The sequence below is a fragment of the Schistocerca piceifrons genome, chromosome 5, assembly GCF_021461385.2.
Source record: "Schistocerca piceifrons isolate TAMUIC-IGC-003096 chromosome 5, iqSchPice1.1, whole genome shotgun sequence".
Lineage (NCBI taxonomy): Eukaryota > Metazoa > Arthropoda > Insecta > Orthoptera > Acrididae > Schistocerca > Schistocerca piceifrons.
In genome coordinates this window covers 645,155,832-645,180,006 of record NC_060142.1, presented here as the reverse complement: position 1 = coordinate 645,180,006, position 24,175 = coordinate 645,155,832, and positions in this window count along the sequence as shown.

Sequence of the window (24,175 nt, the reverse complement as noted above, 5' to 3'; positions counted from 1 at the left end):
CGCGTACACCGTAATTACTCTACCACGCAAACATTGGGGGTTACACTCGTCGCGGTGGGGTGAATGGACTGTTGTAGCCTGTTGTTGGGTTGTGAAACACTGAGGGCTATGGCGGGGATGAAGCCTCTCCGTCGTTTCTAGGTCCCCAGTTCCATACAGTACAATACACTACAATCCCACTGCTCCCTAGTCCACAAAGAATGGCTTCCTGTCCATGTGACATGTGTCCCTCTCTGAATCCGATGCAGAGGAGGAGCCTTTAGAGGTATTCTGTTACGTAAACCCTGTTCGTGGAACCTGTTTCATCATTTATGTTGACATCTGAACTTCTGTAGTTGTTTGCAGCTGCCGCTGTGGACGTGTGGCACTGTATTCCGCCAGGTCTCATACGCAGACGTTAGCCCTACACACCTGTGGTTTTTCTTCCGCGACCACTTCTGTGACAATCTACTGATACTGTCGCTAGAAACTTGTTCCAGATTATAGAGACATCACTCTGACTCACGGAAACATTCGCTACGACGTCCACCTGTCCCATTCCCTGCGCCATTACAGTGACTACACGGAGCCTCTGATCGTACGTCATTTTTGTCGAAACCATCTTGAAGCAACGCAACTCCCGTAATGATACACAGCGCAAACACTGCAATGTGTACAGGCGACACAGTTGCCAATCACAGCACATACTGTCGACTCACGATAGAAACATGGACTGTTTCCTCTAGAATTGCGTCAAAAACGAACAAATATATTGAAATTTCAACGTGTTTCTGGATCACAATGTTCAGTTTCGGCAACATGCAACTATTATTCAGACCACTATATTTTAGATGTGTCGATCTCGTCCCGCGTCATCTGTTTGATAGGAAACTTTGCAAAGAAGGTCGCTATGGAGACAGAACGAGAGGAAACACGAGAAAGACAAAGTAGGGTTGTGAAAATGAAACAAACTCGCCGCTTAGCAAGAAAGCATACATTCAATCAGCTACAGAGAATGATTGCAAATGAACTTGACTGACCTCCACGAAGACGAAACGCTGGACGGGCGACATCCGTCGCGGACACGGCGGCGACTTGTGCCGAGCGGGGGGTGGACCGCCACGCGCTCAGGCCGGGGGACAACTTGGGAAATTGCCCGGGGCACACTTAGTCAACAGGGCGGCGGCGAGAGAGCCCGAAATTCATAGGCCAACTTGGCAGGCAGCAAAGTCAACACGCCAGCCGGCAGGGGGATAATTCCGCGGGCCCCCGCCCCCCTCCACCCCTCGCCCTGTCCCGCTGTCTCCACGCTGGTCGGCTAACGGCGCCACCGACTGCAGTGCAGCCGTCGTTGCAGGGGCGTGTCGTGTCGGCACTTAGAGGCGGCAGCAAGTGTCGCCGCGGGGACCGGCATTGTTAGCGCTCCGTAGAGGCGGACTGTAGTCGCCTGGCAACTGCATCTGTAAAGCAGTTATTCTGCGTGTAGCATGAAACACCCTGTAAAGCCATTGTCCTACGTTTTGCTCGTTTTGCTCATTCGTCGAGGGAGGTGGCACACTGGTCCAGACAAAAAGGTACAGCTGTCATAAAACCAGAGCGTGGTGTGAACAGTAGGTGTGTTGCTATAGCAAGCCGTATGTCTTATGCCTGCCTCAACTCTTTGATCTGGCGTCTTCTACACGATTTCGTTTACACCTGCAGAGTGCGAAATGAGTCTGAGCACTATGCGACTTAACATCTGAGGTCATCAGTCGCCTAGAACTTAGAACTAATTAAACCTAACTAACCTAATGACATCACACACTTCCATGCCCGAGGCAGGATTCGAACCTGCGGCCGTAGTGGTCGGCTCGGCTCGAGACTGTAGCGCCTAGAACCGCACGGCAACTCCGGCAGGCGTTGTCCTTAGGTTAGTTAGGTTTAAGTGGTTCTAAGTCTAGGGGACTGATGCCCTCACATGTTAAGTCCCATAGTGCTCAGAGCCATTTGAACCATTTTCGTTTAACTTTCGGTCAAAGCCCTCTTCAGAGATGAAACACATACACCCATTCATTCACACAAGGGGCTCACCTCACGCACATATGAGTGCCGTCGCCGGCAGCTCGGATTGGAATGCTATTCCGAATGCATTCCAGTGCGAGGCTGTCAGAGATGGCGTTCATGTGTGCGTGAGGTGAGCCCCTTGTGTGTAGGTTCCCTTTTCTGAAGAAGGCTTTGACCGAAAGTTAAATGCCTAACAGTCTTCTCGTTGTGCTTGACTCCAGCTCAGTGTGTCATCTTTACAGTGAGTAGCAATTTGTCGTTGTCCTCATATCCATTGTTTGAAACTTTTTATTCACATCGAGAACATTAGCAGACTTATTTTTCTCAATTCGACATACCCGCAAAAATTTCCCTGTTTCGTACTACCAGCATACCGGCGGAGTTGCAGGGCATTAGCTTCGATTGATCAATACAACGGGAAAACAGCCACCGTTGCAAATTTCAGTTTTATTTACTCGGTGACAAGTTTCTGGTTCAAAATGGTTCAAATGGCTCTGAGCACTATGGGATTTAACACGTGAGGTCATCAGTCCCCTAGAACTTAGAACTACGTAAACCTAACTAACCTAAGGACATCACACACATCCATGCCCGAGGCTGGATTCGAACCTGTGACCCTAGCGGTCGAGAGGTTCCAGACTGAAGCGCCTAGAACCGTTCTGCCACATCGGCCGGCCTTAGTTCGGGCCGGGATCCATTTTCAAATCATCAGGTAGTCAAAATGGTATTTCCCAAAATATGAGAACCATGTCAAGGTAACAACACATATGTATAATAAAGTGCAAATGAATATTGATAGAACGTGCAGTATATTATGCATACCTGTATGTTCTGTAAATATTCATTTGCACTTTGTTATAGGTGTATGTTTGCTATCTTGACATAGTTCCTATGCTTTGGAAAATACCATTTCGGGTATCTGGATGATCTGAAAATGGCTCCCGACCCGAAACTAGTCATCTAGTAAATAGAAGTGATATCTGCAACTGGCTGTTTTTCCGTTGTATTAATTTTATTTTTGTTGAATACTTCCTGTTGAGTATAACGTGTTTGGCTTTATTAGTTAAAATTTATCGAGCCAATCGCAGTTATGTCAAGATACTCCATAAGATTATCCTGCTGATTATGAGTTCGAGATGTGGCGCAGTGTCGAACGTTTTACTAAAACCTAGGAGTATAGAATATAGCTGTTCACCTGCATAATTCTAACTTCCTTCAACAGTTATTCTCGTAGAGGAGCTAGTCCATCAATGTAGCACTAGAGCTTCTTTCGATCTCGGAAGTAAAGATCGAAACATGTGACACGTTGAAATTTAGGGTCGATCACTCAGGCAAGCTCAGAAGCCGCAACGGGTGGCCGGATAAGTAGAGATCCAGTTTGGACTCCCAATTTGTTACGCATTTGCACTTCTTCCAAATTCTTACTTATTATTAGTTTTCTTTACTTTTGGGGGAAACTACGCTGTCACGAACCTTAACGTTGGTATCCATTTCCCGTAGACGTTTGCTGCTGCTGTCATCTTAGTACTTTATTTTACTTTTTCCATACTCTTTTTGACATTTGAACTAAACACAGAAGTAAAAACTGTTCCTCCTGTCTTACTCATGATGTAACTTCTTATTGTTCTTTCTCCCGATTGTCACATTTGTTATATACGTTCATTTACAATTTTGTTCGTTTTCTACAATTTAAACATTAGTTGTAATCATTTTATAAATTAATCTATGGCCTTTTCTCCCTGTTGTTAGTCCATACATGATACGATTAACAAAAGTCCATTCATAACCTTTAAAATATTTCAAGAAATATCAAACTGTCAAAAACAAAATTGTCGACTTCATAAAGTAAAGCCATTAACAACTCAGAGATTTGTTTTGAAATGTTCTCGGGTATTCAGGGCAGCGCTGTCGTCCAAATGGTGCAATGTTTCGGCTAGTTGGCTTGCTACTATCTTCAGGAGTTTCGCATGACATACTTCTCTTCCCCCTTTCGCGGTGTCCATCCCAGCTTCACGGTGCCGGTGGGCGGCTCTGCTGGCGATGTTTAGAAGGAAGTGCCCTGCCGGGACACGAACTGTGGTCCGCAGTCTCTGTGCCGCCACAGCATCACAGAAACTTTTTCCTAGTTCAGGTCATTTTGAGCCAATTTTTAGTGCTTCTGACACATAAAGTTATTTTGTCAGTAACTGTTTTATATATGTCGGTTATGTTCAACCAGTTTATGCTAATTCCTATCGCATTTGGCTTATATAATGTTTTGAGTTTTTAATTTTGTGCTTGCATGGTGTCCGATGATCTTTGGTTCATCATCGATGGATGATCTTGCGTTTTGATGCAGTAGCGATTCGCACTGCCATTTCAACATTTTCTGTTGATTCATCGCGAATGGTCGGCATCTTTAACAGAAGACAGCGTCCGACTGTCGCTCCATGAGCTCTCCGTGTCTTCCATTCTATGTCAGCGAAATACAGCGCTTAGTCGCTGGCACCTGTTGTCTGTCTGAAGACGGGACGTATCAGCCCACACGGAGTCGCGTTGGTTACCGACAGCGTCCCTTCGACTATCTTTGCTGATCTTACGACTGGTGTAATAACATCCAGTCGTCACAGAGGGCAGCTATTGATCGTGAAACCTGTTTTCATTCGTTCACTGTTATAAGGTTAATTATAGCGTTTATGGTAAACTACTATATACGACAGTAAATTCTGTTTTCATGTGTATTGATGGCTGTAGTATCGAGAACGCAAGGTATAAAAGGGCACTGCATTGGCGAAGTTGTCATTTGTACTCATGTGATTTGTGTGGAAAGGTATCCGACGTGATTAAGGGCACACAATGGGAATCAACACACTTGGAACGCGGAATAGTAGTTGAAGCTACACGCATGGCACATTTCATTTCGGAAATCGTTAGGGAAATTAACATTTTGAGATGCACAGTGTCAAGAACGAGCAGAGAGTAAATTTCGCCACGGATACCGGAGCGGCTGACAACCTTCACTTAACGACCGAGAGCAGCGACGTTTGCGTTCAGTTGCCAGTGCTAACAGACAAGCAACACAGCGTGAAATAACCGCAGTTATCAGTGTGGAACGCGCGACGAACATAACTATTAGGTCAGTGCTGCGAAATTTAGCGTTAATGGTCTCTGGCAGCAGACGACCGACGCGCATGCTTTTGCGTTTGCTAACAGCACAACATCGCCTGCAGTGCATCTCCTGGGCTCGTGACCATATCGTGTACCCTAGAGTACCGGGAAACTGTGGACTAGTCACATCAGTGTCGATTTTAGTTAGTAAGAGCCGATGGTAGGTTTTCAGTGCATCGTAGACTCCACGAAGCCATGCCTCAAGTTGTCAAAATGGCACTATGCAAGGTGATGGTTGCTCCAGAATGGTGCGGGCTGTGCTTGCGTGGAATGGACTGGGTCATTGACTGGAAGTTGCTATGTTCGACTACTTGGAGCCCATTTGCGGCCAGTTGTGGACTGCATGTTTCCAAATAACAGTGGAATTTTTGTGGGTGACAACGTGCCATCTCACCGGCCCACAATTGTTCGCGATTGGTATGAAAAACAATGTGAACAGTTCGGGCAAATGATTTGGCCACCTAGATCGCCCGAATGATCATTATCGAACGTTTGTGGGACATAATCGAGAGGTCAGTTCGTGCTCAAAATCCTGCACAGGAAACACTTTGGCAGCACGGCTCTGGAGACAGCACGGATTAGTATTTCTGAAGGGGACTTTCAACAACTTATTGAGTCCATGCTTCGTCGTGTTGGTGCACCACACCGGGCAAAAGAAGGTCCAACACGGTATTAGGACGTGCCCCATACTTTTGTCATCTAAGTGTATATTGGTTGTGTTGGTATTTTGTTTTGTAATCACGTAAGTACAGTACTTTTGTCACGATTGTCTGCACAGTGTATCTCGTCCGCAACTTGTGGTCTAGTGGCTAGCGTTGATGCCTCTGGATCACGGGGTCCTGGCTTCGATTCCCGGCTGGGTTGGGGATTTTCTCTGCCCGGGACTGGGTGTTTGTGTTGTCCTCATCATTTCATCATCATCATTCGTGACAGTGGCTAGATTGGACTATGTAAAAATTGGACTGTGTAAAAATAGGGACTTTGTACGGTCGTTGACGACCGCGCAGTTCAGCGTCACGCAAACCACCCAAATCCATATCTCATTGGTAGTTACTGACGTCAACTGAAGACGGGGACGGAGCCTCATGTACACTCCTGGAAATTGAAATAAGAACACCGTGAATTCATTGTCCCAGGAAGGGAAAACTTTATTGACACATTCCTGGGGTCAGATACATCACATGATCACACTGACAGAACCACAGGCACATAGACACAGGCAACAGAGCATGCACAATGTCGGCACTAGTACAGTGTATATCCACATTTCGCAGCAATGCAGGCTGCTATTCTCCCATGGAGACGGTCGTAGAGATGCTGGATGTAGTCCTGTGGAACGGCTTGACATGCCATTTCCACCTGGCGCCTCAGTTGGACCAGCGTTCGTGCTGGACGTGCAGACTGCGTGAGACGACGCTTCATCCAGTCCCAAACATGCTCAATGGGGGACAGATCAGAAGATCTTGCTGGCCAGGGTAGTTGACTTACACCTTCTAGAGCACGTTGGGTGGCACGGGATACATACGGACGTGCATTATCCTGTTGGAACAGCAAGTTCCCTTGCCGGTCTAGGAATGGTAGAACGATGGGTTCGATGACGGTTTGGATGTACCGTGCACTATTCAGTGTCCCCTCGACGATCACCAGTGGTGTACGGCCAGTGTAGGAGATCGCTCCCCACACCATGATGCCGGGTGTTGGCCCTGTGTGCCTCGGTCGTATGCAGTCCTGATTGTGGCGCTCACCTGCACGGCGCCAAACACGCATACGACCATCATTGGCACCAAGGCAGAAGCGACTCTCATCGCTGAAGACGACACGTCTCCATTCGTCCCTCCATTCACGCCTGTCGCGACACCAATGGAGGCGGGCTGCACGGTGTTGGGGCGTGAGCGGAAGACGGCCTAACGGTGTGCGGGACCGTAGCCCAGCTTCATGGAGACGGTTGCGAATGGTCCTCGCCGATACCCCAGGAGCAACAGTGTCCCTAATTTGCTGGGAAATGGCGGTGCGGTCCCCTACGGCACTGCGTAGGATCCTACGGTCTTGGCGTGCATCCGTGCGTCGCTGCGGTCCGGTCCCAGGTCGACGGGCACGTGCACCTTCCGCCGACCACTGGCGACAACATCGATGTACTGTGGAGACCTCACGCCCAACGTGTTGAGCAATTCGGCGGTACGTCCACCCGGCCTCCCGCATGCCCACTATACGCCCTCGCTCAAAGTCCGTCAACTGCACATACGGTTCACGTCCACGCTGTCGCGGCATGCTACCAGTGTTAAAGACTGCGATGGAGCTCCGTATGCCACGGCAAACTGGCTGACACTGACGGCGGCGGTGCACAAATGCTGCGCAGCTAGCGCCATTCGACGGCCAACACCGCGGTTCCTGGTGTGTCCGCTGTGCCGTGCGTGTGATCATTGCTTGTACAGCCCTCTCGCAGTGTCCGGAGCAAGTATGGTGGGTCTGACACACCGGTGTCAATGTGTTCTTTTTTCCATTTCCAGGAGTGTATTTACCCAGTAGTTTCTTTACGCTAACCGGCAGTCGACATCCATGTCTCGCACATTCGGTTTCTTCTCCGTGCCACCGGGTCCGCCTGCGGTCTTTGAGTATATCTTCAATTAATTACTGGTGTTACTTTTAAATTTAAGTTACAATTCTGGTTTAGACATGCCTCTATGTCGGTAATTTTATTCTTATTGCAGAGTATAGTGTGACGATGATCTAAAACAGATTGAAACTGGTCACCATTTTGAAATAAAAGTGTGTACGTTATCAAGACTGCCCTTTAGTCTTTATTTAATCATTGTTAAATTTCATACTATTTCTAGGCAAGTTTTCGGCAGTATGTGGTATCTTTCCTTGAGCATATGTTATTTGGGGTTTTCGTGAATATCTCTTTGCATCTGTCTCCATTCAACAAAGTCTGTAACCCTTCGTGCAGTTCTTCTATGTACAAGCTCAATGTCTTACGTTCACTTGGACTGATGTGAAACTCACAATTTAGGGGCTTTACAACATTTTAAGAAAACTTTTCCATGAAATGTAGCTGATTCTTACGTAGAACAGAACATGTAGGATGGTACCTCGTTGTACCACCACACAAAGCTATTTAAAAGTACTTGTATAATGAGATGGGCTACGGTTTTCAGCATACTAGATTTATACATTTTGTTAAGTGTACAACTAAATTTCTCTACAACACGGATGGACTAGCTAAATTTCTATGTGGCTGACACTGTTGCGAAATTTAACTGAATATTACTGTAATTGTTAGCAAAAACGCTTCCCTCTTTTGTTAGTGTATAATCTGCAAAAGAAGCTGAGTTTAAAGCTAAAGCATGTGCTACGAGGGTAATCCCAAAAGTAAAGTCTCCTATTTTTTTGTAAGTAAATAGACCTCTTTATTTCTACAGTGGTTTACATCAGTTTACAGCTTGAACATTTAGTTATTTTTCGACATAATCACCATTTCAGTAGACGCTGTGGCAGTTTCTGTATGCCCATGTCACACCAGCTAGCCGCCATGCTGTTCAGAAAGTTATGAACCTCTTCTTTCACCTCGTCGTCGGAGCTGAATCGTTTTCCGGCCAAATGTTCTTTTAGCCTAGGGAACAGGTGGTAGTCACTGGGCGCCAAGTCAGGACTATAGGGTGGGTGGGTGATTATGTTGCACTGAAACTGTTGCAGGAGAGCAACGGTTTGCCGAGCGATGTGTGGGCGAGCGTTGTCATCGAGAATGTGTACTCCCTTGCTCAACATTCCTCTTCTCCGGTTGTGAATTGCCCGTTTGAGTTTTTTCAGAGTCTCACAGTACCTGTTAGCGTTAACTGTGGTCCCAGCAATTCAGCAACCTCAAGAATCTGTGTACCCTGCATGTCAGCAGAGCACTGTGCAAGCTAATGGAGGCTCAGTAATGGTGTGGGGTGTGCGCAGTTGAAGCGATATATGGGACCCCTGATACGTTTAGATAGGACTCTGTCAGGTGACACGTGCATAAGCATCTTGTCTGATCACCTGCATCCATTCACGTCCATTGTGCATTCCAACGGTCTTGGGCAGTTCCATCAGGACTATACGACACCTCACACATGCAGAATTGTTACAGAGTGGTTCCAGGATCACTCTTCTGAATTTAAACACTTCCAGTGGCCGCCGAACTCCCCCACACATGAACATTATTGAGCATATCTGGGATGTCTTGCAACGTACTGTTCAGAAGACATCTTCATCCCATCGTACTCTGACGGATTAATGGACAGCCATGCAGGATTCATGGTGTCAGTTCCCTCCAGCACTACTTCTGACATTTGCCGAGTCCATGCCATGTCCTTCACTATATTAGGCAGGTGTACCAGTTTCTTTAGCCCTTCAGTGTACATGGTTTACCTCCTAACGGTCGTCGGTTGCGTTTTACCAGGTGCTTCAGCAGATATTTGCAATTAAGTTTTTGCAATGTGTAACCAACAAGTACTGCTCATCAGATGCCCAGTGTCGACGGAAAGCTCCTGTTTTCTTGCTCTTAAAAAACAAACTGATTTTTAAAGTGCAACTTTACGTGTCCATTCGATAGAGCTGTGGAAAGTTTGTCTACTGTGATACTTATTTCAACGATATGTATTAACAGAACGGTAGCGTTCTCGCTTCCCGCGCCTGGGTTCCCGGGTTCGATTCCCGGCGGGGTCAGGGATTTTCTCTGCCTCGTGATGACTGGGTGTTGTGTGCTGTCCTTAGGTTAGTTAGGTTTAAGTAGTTCTAAGTTCTAGGGGACTGATGACCATAGATGTTAAGTCCCATAGTGCTCAGAGCCATTTATTAAGAGAAATTGTAAAACACGAAGAACAATCATCACTCCAGCAGCAAAAGAGCAGCACTGCCATAAGGCAGCAGCAGACAGCACTGACCAGGATGCTGCTATCCCTGGTGTTGTACTGCTTGTTCTTCTTGTTTTAGTGTTCCTGTTAATACATATCGATAAAACGAATATCGCACTTCACTAACACGGGACCGTTCTATGGAACGGACACATAAAATTTCGCTTTAGAAATGAATTTGTTTGTAACAGAAAACAAACGAATACTTTTCGTCGTCAGTCGACGTCGCATGAAGAACTTCATTTGTTTGGACTGACTCCAATTATACAATGCGAATACTAAATTGCAAATATCTGCCGGAATACGAAATAAAATGCGTCTGAGGACACGTAGGAGGGACATCCGGTATAGCGTAAATTCCGCAGCCGCGATTTACTTCAAATGGTTCAAATGGCTCTGAGCACTATGAGACTTAACATCGGAGGTCATCAGTCCCCTAAAACGTAGAACTACGTAAACCTAACTAACCTAAGGACATCACACACATCCATGCCCGAGGCAGGATTCGAACCAAAAAATGGTTCAAATGGCTCTGAGCACTATGGGACTTAACTTCTAAGGTCATCAGTCCCGTAGAACTTAGAACTACTTAAACCTAACTAACCTAAGGACATCACACACATACATGCCCGAGGCAGGATTCGAACCTGCGACCGTAGCGGTCTCACTGTTCCAGACTGTAGCGCCTAGAACCGCTCGGTCACCCCGGCCGGCCGCGATTTACTGTATGTGTGTAAAGGTTAATATTAGGAATTATTGTAGGGATTCGATACGTTTTCCACTAATAGGGAGACTGATTCAGAAGAAAAAGTTTTTGTATATTGTAAAGTATGGCATGAATGGCTAGGAGTCACTGAAGGGCAAGTTCAGCCATCTCAATTGGATAGATGTTTTATATCCTTCACGCCCGGTGGCAGCCTTCCTTCGCGACTTGTGAGCGTTCTGTGTTGTTTGGTGTAGGTGACTGTAATGTGTGTGTGTGTGTGTGTGTGTGTGTGTGTGTGTGTGTGTGTGTGTGTGTGTGTGTGTAGTGTGGTGTTAATATACGTGTTGATGGGCGATGGGAGAAGGCAGAGGGTGAAACCTGGTGCATGCCTGCACTCCTTTCGAAGAGCACCAGGGGAACCGTCGAGCTTAACCTCCTCACCCAACGGATCACCATCAACAGCGTCGCTTGCCGTAATTTCACGAGCCATTGTGGAGCTGTTTGGAATTCAATCCAGCATGCTGGCACAAAGCGTGTTGACAGTGGTTTGACGCCATCATCCTTCATTTCCTCTCTACTGTGAAAGCAATGAGGAAAAGTTTCCAACAGCGCGTTGTGTACCCAAATGGTCAACCGTCCAAGTACTGACCGCACCCGACGGTGCGCTTCACTTCGATGATCTGACGCAAACCGGTGTACGCACCGCGGCGCATCCGTTTACGTTTGTGTTCCTAATTTACAATAATAGTCATCATGAATGTGTGAAACATGTACTCTTATGTGCCCCATACTTAATTGGTGTGTGGAGTGACATTTCGTGGTAATGATGGAAAGTACAAGCTGGTCAGTTAGAAAGGAGACGGTATTTCACGGGAAAAGCAGTAAAATGGACAGCTGCCGCTACTCCAGAGAGTATAGAAGACTGTGTAAGTAGACTGTTTGTATGTTGGCAGCACTATGTAGCTTTCTGCATTAATAACTCTGACCGCTGTGCGCACTCTGTAAGAGACTCTCTGTGGGCGGTTGGACTCGCAGTTGGAGGTGAACAGCCAGCAGTGATGGAACTTGGGTGTGAGTAGTCAGCAGTAATGGAGTTTAGAGATTAATAATCTGCAGTGTTGGAGGTTTGCAGTATTAGCGCGAGCGGACAGTCTGAATGTGTAGCCGTCATGGAGATTTATTACTGATGATTATATAATTTTTTTGAGCTGGTTGTCACTTGATTAAGGTAAAATCTGCTAAATACATTGTTTGCTGTGCAACAAAATGTTTTCTTTGCTAAGTGCATGCCTATTAGTAGTTAGAGCCTTCAGTAGATAGAATCTCTTATATAGCTGGCAGTATTGGAGATTGCACCGCTGTAGTTCGTGTCATGAAGATTTTCTGTACCGTAAGTGACCTATGATATGTATGGGTTATTGTTAGGATTTCTTCTTATTCAGGGCCATTCTTTTGTATTTAGTATCTGTAGTCGGGTTATCATTTTTGAGCAGTCAGAATACGTTGCGCTAGGATATTGTGCGACAGTGTTGACATGATAAGAATAAGTAAAGAGGAAGTAGGCCCAGTACGTTCAGTTTCACTCAGCAGTTTCAGAATTAAATAAGGTAGATGTTTCACCTTCTCAGGTATTGCAATTTAAGTAAAAAATTTATTAAATTAAGAAGTTATACCTGTCGACCCTTAGCCGAGGGTACCTCACTGGAATCTTCCGATTTTCTTGTAGTTTGAATAATTAGTGCATGATTAGAAATTAGTTATTGTTTACTAATAGCGCTTAAATTGTTTAGAGAATTGCCTTTGTAGTTGTAGTCTCTTATTGTTGTGCTGTATTGTAATAAGCAAAACAGTTGTGGCATGCACGCCGATTTGCGTTAAGTATCTCGCAGTCCCTCTTGCAACTAACTAGATATTTATTATTTTCAGTGTTATTTGTAGTGTGTCTTCTACTTTTGTTTTCCAACTTGTGTTGTGTGTGTGTTATCATGTGAAATAGTGCGATAAACATGGCGTGTGAAAAACGTAACACTAGGCTGAAAGTAAATTGAGAAATGACAGTGACGACGTCCGTAGCTTGTTAGCACCAACTAGTAACGAAGTGATAAACATTCAAGACAATAATTTGGTAATATGTATAGGGACATGGATCAAGCAGTAAATGACGGTGTAGAAACGGAAACAATCAGTCAACAGAGAAGTATTGTCGATCTGTCGATCAGTGACTCTTCGCCTCAGAAATGCGGAATAACAGACGATATCTAGCAAATTCCATAGATTTAGGTTTTGCGTCATTACCCGTTTCTCAGTTTACTCGAGACACACTTTCTATTTTTCGATATATAAGTATTGCCGGTGTGAATGCATTGCCGTAAAGCGCGTTGGGACATGTTTCAGTCACTCATGTTGAAAGGTCTCTGTTGGATTCCTTTCATGTTAATTTCTTAAATCTGTTGTCATTTACGGCATAAATTCCTCTTCTAAATTTACCGTGGCGTTTCTGACTATCTGGGAGAAGACTGAGTAGTGGAACGTGTTACTTTTACACATAAACAACAACGATCTGTCACACTACTACACTTTAAAACACAGTTTATATGTAATTTATGTCACACAGTCTCATACGGAACCTACATCCGCTTTCTTTTATATACTGTATATGATAAGATACTGTCATCCCCCTTCCCTTCTGCGTGAGTGGATGAATGAGCAAATGTATTTCTAGTTGCATGCTTGAGGGTAGCAGACAAGCCTGTCTGCTAGATAACAGTAGGACCAACGTCGCAACAGGTAGCTACCCTTTCTAAAACCAAAGAGGTTTCTACCCTTAGTATGGTCCTGTCCGTATCTTGTCATGTTGGTATAGGAAGCTGCCCCTCTGGCCACTTCCGTTTGTATTTGTGAGCCAACCCTCAGGAAGGGACCAGGGCAGTCTGTCCGTGGCGAGCGTCGGAAGTGGTAAGATCTCCGGCTAAGCGCGTGTCTGCTAAGTCCGTAGGACAATGGATTTCTTAAGTCCAGCCTAACTGAAAATTTAATCAGCTTTATTTCATGTTTAGCTCTAAAATATCTAATGTTATCTTAAATTGCAGCGCAGTGTAATTCTCGTGTGAAGTTCAGAATATATTCCGGTAGTTGCTTTGTCACTACTTTGTGAGTAAAGTGGAACCACGTGTTGATCAGTAACTCTAACTAAGTTCATCAATATTAAATGCGAATGTGCGTGAGATTATAACTTCTCGTCTTGACAGTATTTTTCAATATAGCAACTTTTCTTTACGTTCAACCTACGTGGGGTGTACTTTGTGAGACCACTATCACGTGCTTATATAATTGTTTGACCCATCAGGTTAATAGTAAGACGATAGTAACCAGTTCGAGGTTTTTCTTTTGTAAATTGCTTTTCGATCTAATTTATTTTAATTATCAAAATTATTGTGGAGTTACACTCTTTGTGTAAACCAAGTTGACCACGTGAAGCATGTGGTGTAATCATCAAAGTAGCCCTCAGCTATTCTTTTCGCAAAGATTCACAAAGAGTTAATATGAATTTAGTATACCAGTGTGTGGTAATTACATGACGGACAGGATTGTGCTACGAATGTAACTTCTTTGGGTGAAAATTGAATCGGTTGGCAGTGGTTAACTTTCTCTTGCATATGTTTCAACGTTCTTTGTGTGTTGTTTTACGAATGCAGTGTTGTATGCAGTGTCCCAATCTTGGCTCCATATTTGATGTGTTCTGTAAGATTGCAATCTCACATTTTCACAATCCTAAATAAGGCACCAGTTTAGTTAGGAATCAAGTTTAATATGCTGAAATTTCAATGATCAATGTTAAAATAAATTTCCAAATATAAATTGATTTATTTCTTTTTATTTAAATTATCTTATATATATATATATATATATATATATATATATATATATATATATATATATATATCACCAGTTGTCGTATGACTATTAAAAGATTATAATTAATGTTAGTCTGGTTGGGAATTTGGTAAGCTAGACTGGATACCTGGTGAAACAGTTGCTCAGTAATGCAAGGTTAACTTCCCCAGACAGCTCACAGCTTTTAACCCGCTTTTATTGTCTATCACCACCGCTTTCATAGCAAATTAAAGTGACAACATTACAATGTACTGTTATTGTTATCAATCAAAAAGCTAATAAAATGGGACAATTGCTCCTAAAATTTAACACAGTTGAACAACCAATTGAACAAACACGTGAAGATTTAACTGCTGAGACATCCGAAATCGAATCCAAACATCAAAAAGTTTCTGAAGATGTAACAACACAAATTTGTGATCATTTTCAGCCTATCTTTTTGCGACATGAAGACACATTACAGAATCATAAAGCTGACGCAAAAGAACAGCAGATTACTGTTCACGAAAGTCACGACACCTCATTAGCTAAAATTGACTCAGTTGCATCCACCTATACGGTTACGCAATCTGTAAAAGATCAGGAAAACTTAAAGGACACAGTAGATACGATTGCAACACAAATGGACACACTAAAACTTGGTTCAGAAAAACGCACTGAGGAAATCAGCACATTATCAGAAAAGGTTGCCAAACTTTCGGACCAGTTAACAAATTTATCTACACTACGGGCCATTAAAATTGCTACACCACGAAAATGACGAGCTACAGACGCAAAATTTAACCGACAGGAAGAAGATGCTGTGATATGCAAATGATTAGCTTTCACAGCATTCACACAAGGTTGGCGCCGGCGGTGACACTTACAACGTGCTGACATGAGGAAAGTTTCCAGCCGATTTCTCATACACAACCAGCAGTTGACCGGCGTTACTCGGTGAAACATTGTTGTGATGACTGGTGTAAGGAGGAGAAATGCGTACCATCACGTTTCCGACTTTGATAAGGGTCGGATTGTAGCCTATCGCGATTGCGGTTTATCGTATCGCGACATTGCTGCTCGCGTTGGTCGAGACCCAATGACTGTTAGCAGAATATGGAATCGGTGGGTTCAGGAGGGTAATACGGAACGCCGTGCTGGATCCCAACGACCTCGCATCACTAGCAGTCGAGACGACAGGCATCTTATCCGCATGGCTGTAACGGATCGTGCATCCACGTCTCGATCCCTGAGTCAACAGATGGGACGTTTGGAAGACAACAACCATCTGCACGAACAGTTCGACGACGTTTTGCAGCAGCATGGACTATCAGCTCGGAGACCATGGCTACGGTTACCCTTGACGCTGCATCACTGACAGGAGCGCCTGCGATGGTGTACTCAACGACGAACCTGGGTGCACGAATGGCGAAACGTCATTTTTTCGAATGAATCCATGTTTTGTTTACAGCATCATGATGGTCGATCCGTGTTTGGCGATATCGCGGTGAACGCACATTGGTAGCGTGTATTCGTCGTCGCCATACTGGCGTATCACCCGGCATGATGGTATGGGGTGTCAATGGTTACACGTCTCGGTCACCTCTTGTTCGCATTGACGGCACTTTGAACAGTGGCTGTTACATTTCAGATGTGTTACGACCCGTGGCTCTACCCTTCATTCGATCCCTGCGAAACCCTACATTTCAGCAGGATAATGAAGGACCGCATGTTGAAGGTCCTGTACGGGCCTTTCTAGATACAGAAAATGTTCGACTGCTGCCCTGGCCAGCACATTCTCCAGATCTCTCACCAATTGAAAACGTCTGATCAATGATGGCCGAACAACTGGCTCGTCACAATACGCCAGTCACTACTGTTGATGAACTGTGGTATCGTGTTGAAGGTGCATTGGCAGCTGTACCTGTACACGCCATCCAAGCTCTGTTTGGCTCAATGCCCAGGCGTATCAAGGCCGTTATTTCGGCGAGAGGTGGTTGTTCTGGGTACTGATTTCTCAGGATCTATGCACCCAAATAGCGAGAAAATGTAATCACATGTCAGTTCTAGTATAATATATTTGTCCAATGAATACCCGTTTATCATCTGCATTTCTTCTTGGTGTAGCAATTTTAATGGCCAGTAGTGTACTAAGGGTGATAATCTGAATGACACAGGACCGATAGCCTTTACTTACACAGAGGAGTACAAGAAAATTAGGAAAGTTAAACAAATTCAGATTAATACGCAACACTAAAGAGAAATACGGTAAGTACAAGATCATTTGGCGCACTTTATACGAGAACTACACATTTCAGAGGATACTCGCTTTCCGACATGGGAAGAGGAATTTAGAAGTACAGAAGAGTCACAGAGTAATAACACTGGGTGTTTCAGAGATCTTGAAAGGCGTAGGCAAGGAGCAGCGAGCCTTGAGAAGGAACCGCCGACCTGACGTGAGAATGACAGATTTGCGACTGGCGTAATGATGACTTTCACTGTAAGCTCTTCATCACAATGCGTAAATTCATAACATTCAAGAATTCTAGTAATGATGTACATCCACAGGCTTGGCTTCATCAATTTTCTTATTGCTTTCCTCCTAACTGGTTATTAGAGCAAAAAAGATAAAAATGAGCAAAAGATTATACTACATTTCTCGTGTAAAACCGATTATTGAGAAACAATTTGCTTTCTGACTTGGTCATTGCCATAAGTTTTCACTTCACGTTACCATTGCGCTTTGTCATAATTACAAATTGTTAACATGTAGCGATGTTTTGAAGTTAACTATCTAGTCAGAAACCTACGGAATTTATTAAGACAGTAATTTTACGAGTCCACTTTTATTTGGAACAGGCGACACAGTATTTGGTTTGTTTGAGAGCTGCACGATTATACTACGACGTTACTTATGAGTGACACAATTTTCAATACTACTTTTACGCTGTATCTGTTTAATATCTGCGCAGTTTTTCTACTTTCTTCTGGAAAGTAAAACATGTTTTGGTAACGACCTTTACGCATAGCTACAATGAGACAGCATTTTTCGTAACACAGCAATATGTTACTGTACAGTACTGAGACAGGTGAAATACCCTCAGACTTCAAGAAGAATATAATAACTCCAATCCCAAAGAAAGCAGGTGTTGATAGATGTGAAAATTACCGAACTATCAGTTTAATAAGTCACAGCTGCAAAATACTAACGCGAATTCTTTACAGACGAATGGAAAAACTGGTAGAAGCGGACCTCGGGGAAGATCAGTTTGGATTCCGTAGAAATGTTGGAACACGTGAGGCAATACTAACCTTACGACTTATCTTAGAAGAAAGATTAAGAAAAGGCAAACCTACGTTTCTAGCATTTGTAGACTTAGAGAAAGCTTTTGACAATGTTGACTGGAATACTCTCTTTCACGTTCTAAAGGTGGCAGGGGTAAAATACAGGGAGCGAAAGACTATTTACAATTTGTACAGAAACCAGATGGCAGTTACAAGAGTCGAGGGGCATGAAAGGGAAGCAGTGGTTGGCAAAGGAGTGAGACAGGGCTGTAGCCTCTCCCCGATGTTATTCAATCTGTATATTGAGCAAGCAGTAAAGGAAACAAAAGAAAAATTCGGAGTAGGTATTAAAATTCATGGAGAAGAAGTAAAAACTTTGAGGTTCGCCGATGACATCGTAATTCTGTCAGAGACAGCAAAGGACTTGGAAGAGCAGTTGAACGGAATGGACAGTGTCTTGAAAGGAGGGTATAAGATGAACATCAACAAAAGCAAAACGAGGATAATGGAATGTAGTCAAATTAAATCGGGTGATGCTGAGGGAATTAGATTATGAAATGAGACACTTAAAGTAGTAAAGGAGTTTTGCTATTTAGGGAGTAATATAACTGATGATGGTCGAAGTAGAGAGGATATAAAATGTAGACTGGCAATGCCAAGGAAATCGTTTCTGAAGAAGAGAAATTTGTTAACATCGAGTATAGATTTAAGTGTCAGGAAGTCGTTTCTGAAAGTATTTGTATGGAGTGTAGCCATGTATGGAAGTGAAACATGGTCGATAACTAGTATGGACAAGAAGAGAATAGAAGCTTTCGAAATGTGGTGCTACAGAAGAATGCTGAAGATAAAGTGGTTAGATCACATAACTAATGACGAGGTATTGAATAGGATTGGGGAGAAGAGAAGTTTGTGTCACAACTTGACTAGAAGAAGGGATCGGTTGGTAGGACATGTTTTGAGGCATCAAGGGATCACAAATTTAGCATTGGAGGGCAGCGCGGAGGGTAAGAATCGTAGAGGGAGACCAAGAGATGAATACACTAAGCAGATTCAGAAGGATGTAGGTTGCAGTAGGTACTGGGAGATGAAGAAGCTTGCACAGGATAGAGTAGAATGGAGAGCTGCATCAAACCAGTCTCAGGACTGAAGACCACAACAACAACAACAGTACTTTAGAGGTCACGGTAATGTGTGTAACAACTATGACATTTATATGCATAGCTCTTTACTTTTGTATACGGCAAAGGTAAGTATATTGATTTTTGGAGAACTTTGCTTATGGACGACGATAACTACTACACTTGGCACATTCTTACCGCTAAGCAATGACAGAAATTATCTTACAGCAAGAACTAAAGTTTAACGCTGCATGACACACATTTGAGTGATTACCTTTTGTACTTGGAACATTTTTTAAGAAATATTTTTGAATTACTGTGATACAGAGAAGGTTTCCAGCGATACATTTTATTCCGCAGTTTTAATCTGTTACAACTGAGGGTATAATTACGTTGTCCCTCATGGGGGTACGCCTACTTTGTGTATCATGCATGTGCCAAGCACAAGGAGCCCTAGCTAATATGGTATTTGCTTATACAATTTTACACATCGGTACCATATTTCTCTAACAGAGAATTACACAGCTATCTGGTCATTTAAAAGAGAGGAATGAATTCCCTCATGGGGGTATGCCTACTTCGTGTACCATGCGTGTGGCAATCGCAAGCAGCCCTAACTAATGTGGGATTTGCGTATGCAATTTTACACATCAGTACCATGTTTCTCTAACACAGAATTACACAGCTCTCTGATCACTTAACTAAGAGGAATAAACTTTTTTTTACGTCACTGACACAGGTCTACGTAATTACTCAATTGGATTGGTTTGCATTTATGAAATTGTACCTTGTCTGCATTTTGGTAACTGTGTAACCTTCCCACCGTAATTTAAAAGAAATCAAAATGACAATACTTAATAGAAATGGGAGCCGAGTGTAACCTCCCCGCAAAATTTATAATAATTGACAATATTATTTAGGGATGCTAATGGACATTGCTCTATGCGTAACCTGCCCACAATGAAATGTACTGACAATGGCAACAAAAACGTGAAATTCGCAATCTGACTCAAATATAAATCCTTCAAAATTAAAGTCCATTCAGTGACAAGAAATTTCAATTAAACCGAAATATCGGTCTTTGGCCCTGTGTAAAACAATCAGAATTAAAGTCTTACCTCAGAATAAATAGATGTCACATATCTGCTCTTGTTGTTGCGCACCGCTCGGAGGAACTGCATTGCAAATAATAATATTCTCTTTTTTTTGTGATTCTAGTGAATTTTTTTCTTCAAAAGAAGTGGAATGAAATGGGAAGTGCAACGAGATCTTTAGTTCAATAAAAAATTAAATTTTTAAAAAAATGCTTTTGAAATAAAAAATTATTATTGGGGAACTTGTTGGAGAATAATTACAATAAATAAATTTTTACATTATCTAATGATTATATTAATTAATGGTATACCTTATTCATCATCTTGACCAGTGTTGCCGACCGCCTACATCACACAACCGCACTGGGCTGCTACCACTGACCGACCGCTCTGCATGACGACTAAACCGAGCTACCGACTCGCAACGACTGAACTGACAGACTCGCAACGACAGACTGTACTGCACTGAGCAACGACCGACTTACAGACTCGCAACGACTACTACTGACGGACTCGCAACGAACGACTGACTGCTACTGAGAACCGCTCGCAACACTCGCGCGGTCAAGCGCATACTCTCTGGTCACAGATGCTACAATGCCTCGCCATCGCTGCTATGTTACATACGTGTTTCATAACCCTCCACTGGGGGGGCAAAAATTTGGCAGCGATGGTGAGTCATTTGGACTTGCCAAGCGCGGCAAAATTTTTCTTTAATTAACAAAATTCTACAACTTACAGAATATTTAAATGTTGTGCACACGCACTAAGTACAAAATATATCAGACAAAGACAAAATGTGAGTACAAAACATAGTAGCAAATCAGAAAAGTATATACAAATTATTTGACAGATAACAAAGTGCACAGGCACTGAAAATTCTTTAGCATATTCAGAACAAATGAACAGACTGGCAAAATATTATGTTGACAAGTGACATAAGTGTACTCGCATTGGAGTTCAGCGAATCGAAAAATGTATAACCTATGAACATAAATGATGTTACCAAAAAATTTTTCTTTATGTGACAAGAATCAGGATAGGAAAGGGAAGGATTGCATCATGGTTGTAGCACTTTAGATTGCACACAGCTGCTCTGAAAGTCCATATCTTTCTACAAAAGTACAACACCAAGTGACACAACTTGAAGTTCTTTTCCCATCAGAATTTATCAGTGTAGCCAAGACACTGAACTGTCGTAGTAATGTTCCATGTTTTCATTTTGGCAGTACATTAGGTACACCAAACAGTGGGACCATAATAATGTCTTCATCGCTCATGGTGGTGGACAGCATGTCGTGTCAACACCACACTCTTACAAGGCACACCAACGTAGAATTAGTGCAAAACCAAATATAGTGCTCCATGATCACTGGGATAAACAGGACAAATGGACATTGCAGTAATTCAGGGTAGTTAGCTCATAAGGTGAAGGACATTAAGTCACATAATATTGTCAATTACAGTAGTAGTGTGCGGCATTCATAGCCCAGTTATTGAACATTTCTGTACCATGTATGTAGTATTACAGAAAAATGTTCATTAATTGTTTTACATAGAATCCGTAATCTTCTTTTCCTAGTTACAAAGCATTATTAAATAATCGCATTCTTTTCCAGTTACAGAGTATAATTAAGAATCATTAGCCTTTTCCTAATTAGTTAATTAATCATTTGTCATTAATTAATCATTTGTCTAATTACAGTTAATTAATCATTTGTATAATTACAGTTAATTAATCATTTGTCGTTAATTAATCATTTGTCTAATTACAGTTAATTAATTAATCATTTGTCATTTCAATATAGTAAGAATTATTAGCCTTAATTAATTACAAAGCATTATTAAACAGTACCATAGTTAATTAATTATGTGTCATTACAATCTATCAAGAATCATTAGTCTTTTCCTAATTACAAAGCATTATGAAACAGTCACATTCATTTCCAATAACAAAGTATGGCATCGTTAATTAATCATTTGAAATTCCAATATAGTAAGAATTATTAGCCTTCTCCTAATTACAAAGCATTATTAAACAGTCACATTCATTTCAAATTACAAAGTATGAACATAGAAAACAAGAACTAATTAATGGCATAATTAATAACAATTCATCGACTGACATTAATTATTGGCACTCAGTGCCCATCAGGTATCGAATAGTATAAAGCATTGTTCCTCATTCATTATTATTCAGATCATTATGAAGTCATTATTAAAAATCAGTTAATTATAGTCAAATCATTAGTAATCACAGGCATTATAAGTGGTATCATTACAATAAACAGTGGCAGTTATTAGCTAGTGACAAAGCATTATTTTGAATATAGTCTCATTAAGAGGTCATTACTCAAGTGACATGCTATTCATAGTTGATCAGTATTATTCAGAATTATCATAAACTAGTGACATTATGTGCGACTGGTAATACATTTTTTTTTGTAGCAATGCATTGCGTTGGGATCGATAATTAATTTCTGAGGCATAATACTTTTCGCTTTTGACCTATTGCTGCAAATGAGGATAGGTAACGTCATTCGTCATGAGTCAGCTGTAGCAAGATTATGTAACAAGGCAGTACATGTGATCACATTTATAAATGATAAACACAAATGGGTAAAAAATATAAAAATGCAAGTACTAGAACAGGTATAATAAGTAACAGGTTTAGTAAGTATCATGAAAGGCTTCTCCTGGAAAAAATACAAAATGGATTATTGACCTGAAAGAAGAAACGCACACTATGCTGAAAAGTAGTGAACTTCGAATTAACAGGTAGTGAAATGTGTATAAAATATGTTCCATAGCTGTCCTTTCCAAAACTTTCCGTCATCCTACTATGCAATATAACACCTGCTGTCAAAGCAAACTGCAACAAATACTTAAATAACTACGTAGCATAAATACATTACTTCAACATTATTCTCATCTGTAAAGAAAAAAACTTCATTATCCATATCATCATAACTTCACCATTATCATCACCTGTAAAGAAAAACTTCATTATTCATAATACCATTTCCTTCATCATTATTCATTAGTATTCACTATCATCTGCAAAAAATCACTTCATTACTCATTACATAACTATTCCTTATCTCTAGCATATTTCATCACTAAAACTAAGATGTGTAGTTCAGTCTGACAGCCTGCATCAATCACCTTGTAATCTGAAAGAAAAAATTAGTTAAGACTGCTATTCTGTGATGAGTACAGTATAGTCTTGTTAATGCTTGTTAATCCTGATCCATTTACTCTTCCTCATAAAGTTAGTGCATCTCCTTTCGTTTATTCCGTAGGTGAAATTCCCATTTATGTTAAATTTATTTCTTAGAATCATCATTCCTTTCTGAAATTGATGAACAAAGATTAATGTCCTGCATTTAAATCATATACCCACTAAATAATGACTGGTTTATGGTGACATAATTAGCCATACAGCATAACATGACAGAAAACGTAATATGTCAAAAACATTGACAGTGTTCAAAAACAAAAATATACACAGAATAATACAATGCAGCAGCAAAAAAAATGTGAAACAGTCACGATGTTGAGATGTCATAAGGCAAAAAAAAAAATGTCAAAGTCGACTGGTGTGTGTTATATCTTAACTATTTCATACTGCATACAAACAAAACTGGAGTACAATCATACACAAAAAAAAGTGGAAAATGTGCACGGTCTGATGTGTAACGACAAGAAAAGCGACCTGCTAACCTTACCTTGCCGGGCACTTGCCAAGAAAAAATACGATAATCATCAGTAATTAGTCACGTGAAATAATTGCATTAGTAAATGGCATCATAGTGTGTTGAATCATACAGTGGTTTCACTCAATAAACGGTTTAATGTTTGAGATATGGCGATTGCCTTTCGATTTTCTGGTTCTCAAAGTTTCGACGTGTACAACATTGGGGTGAGGGATACTGCGAATCCGATATGGACCTGCGTATAGAAGTTCAAATTTACTGCACTTACCTTTTAATTTGCTGGATAAATAGTGTGTACGTACTAGTATCTTCTGTCCAACGTGAAAGTATCGGCGTG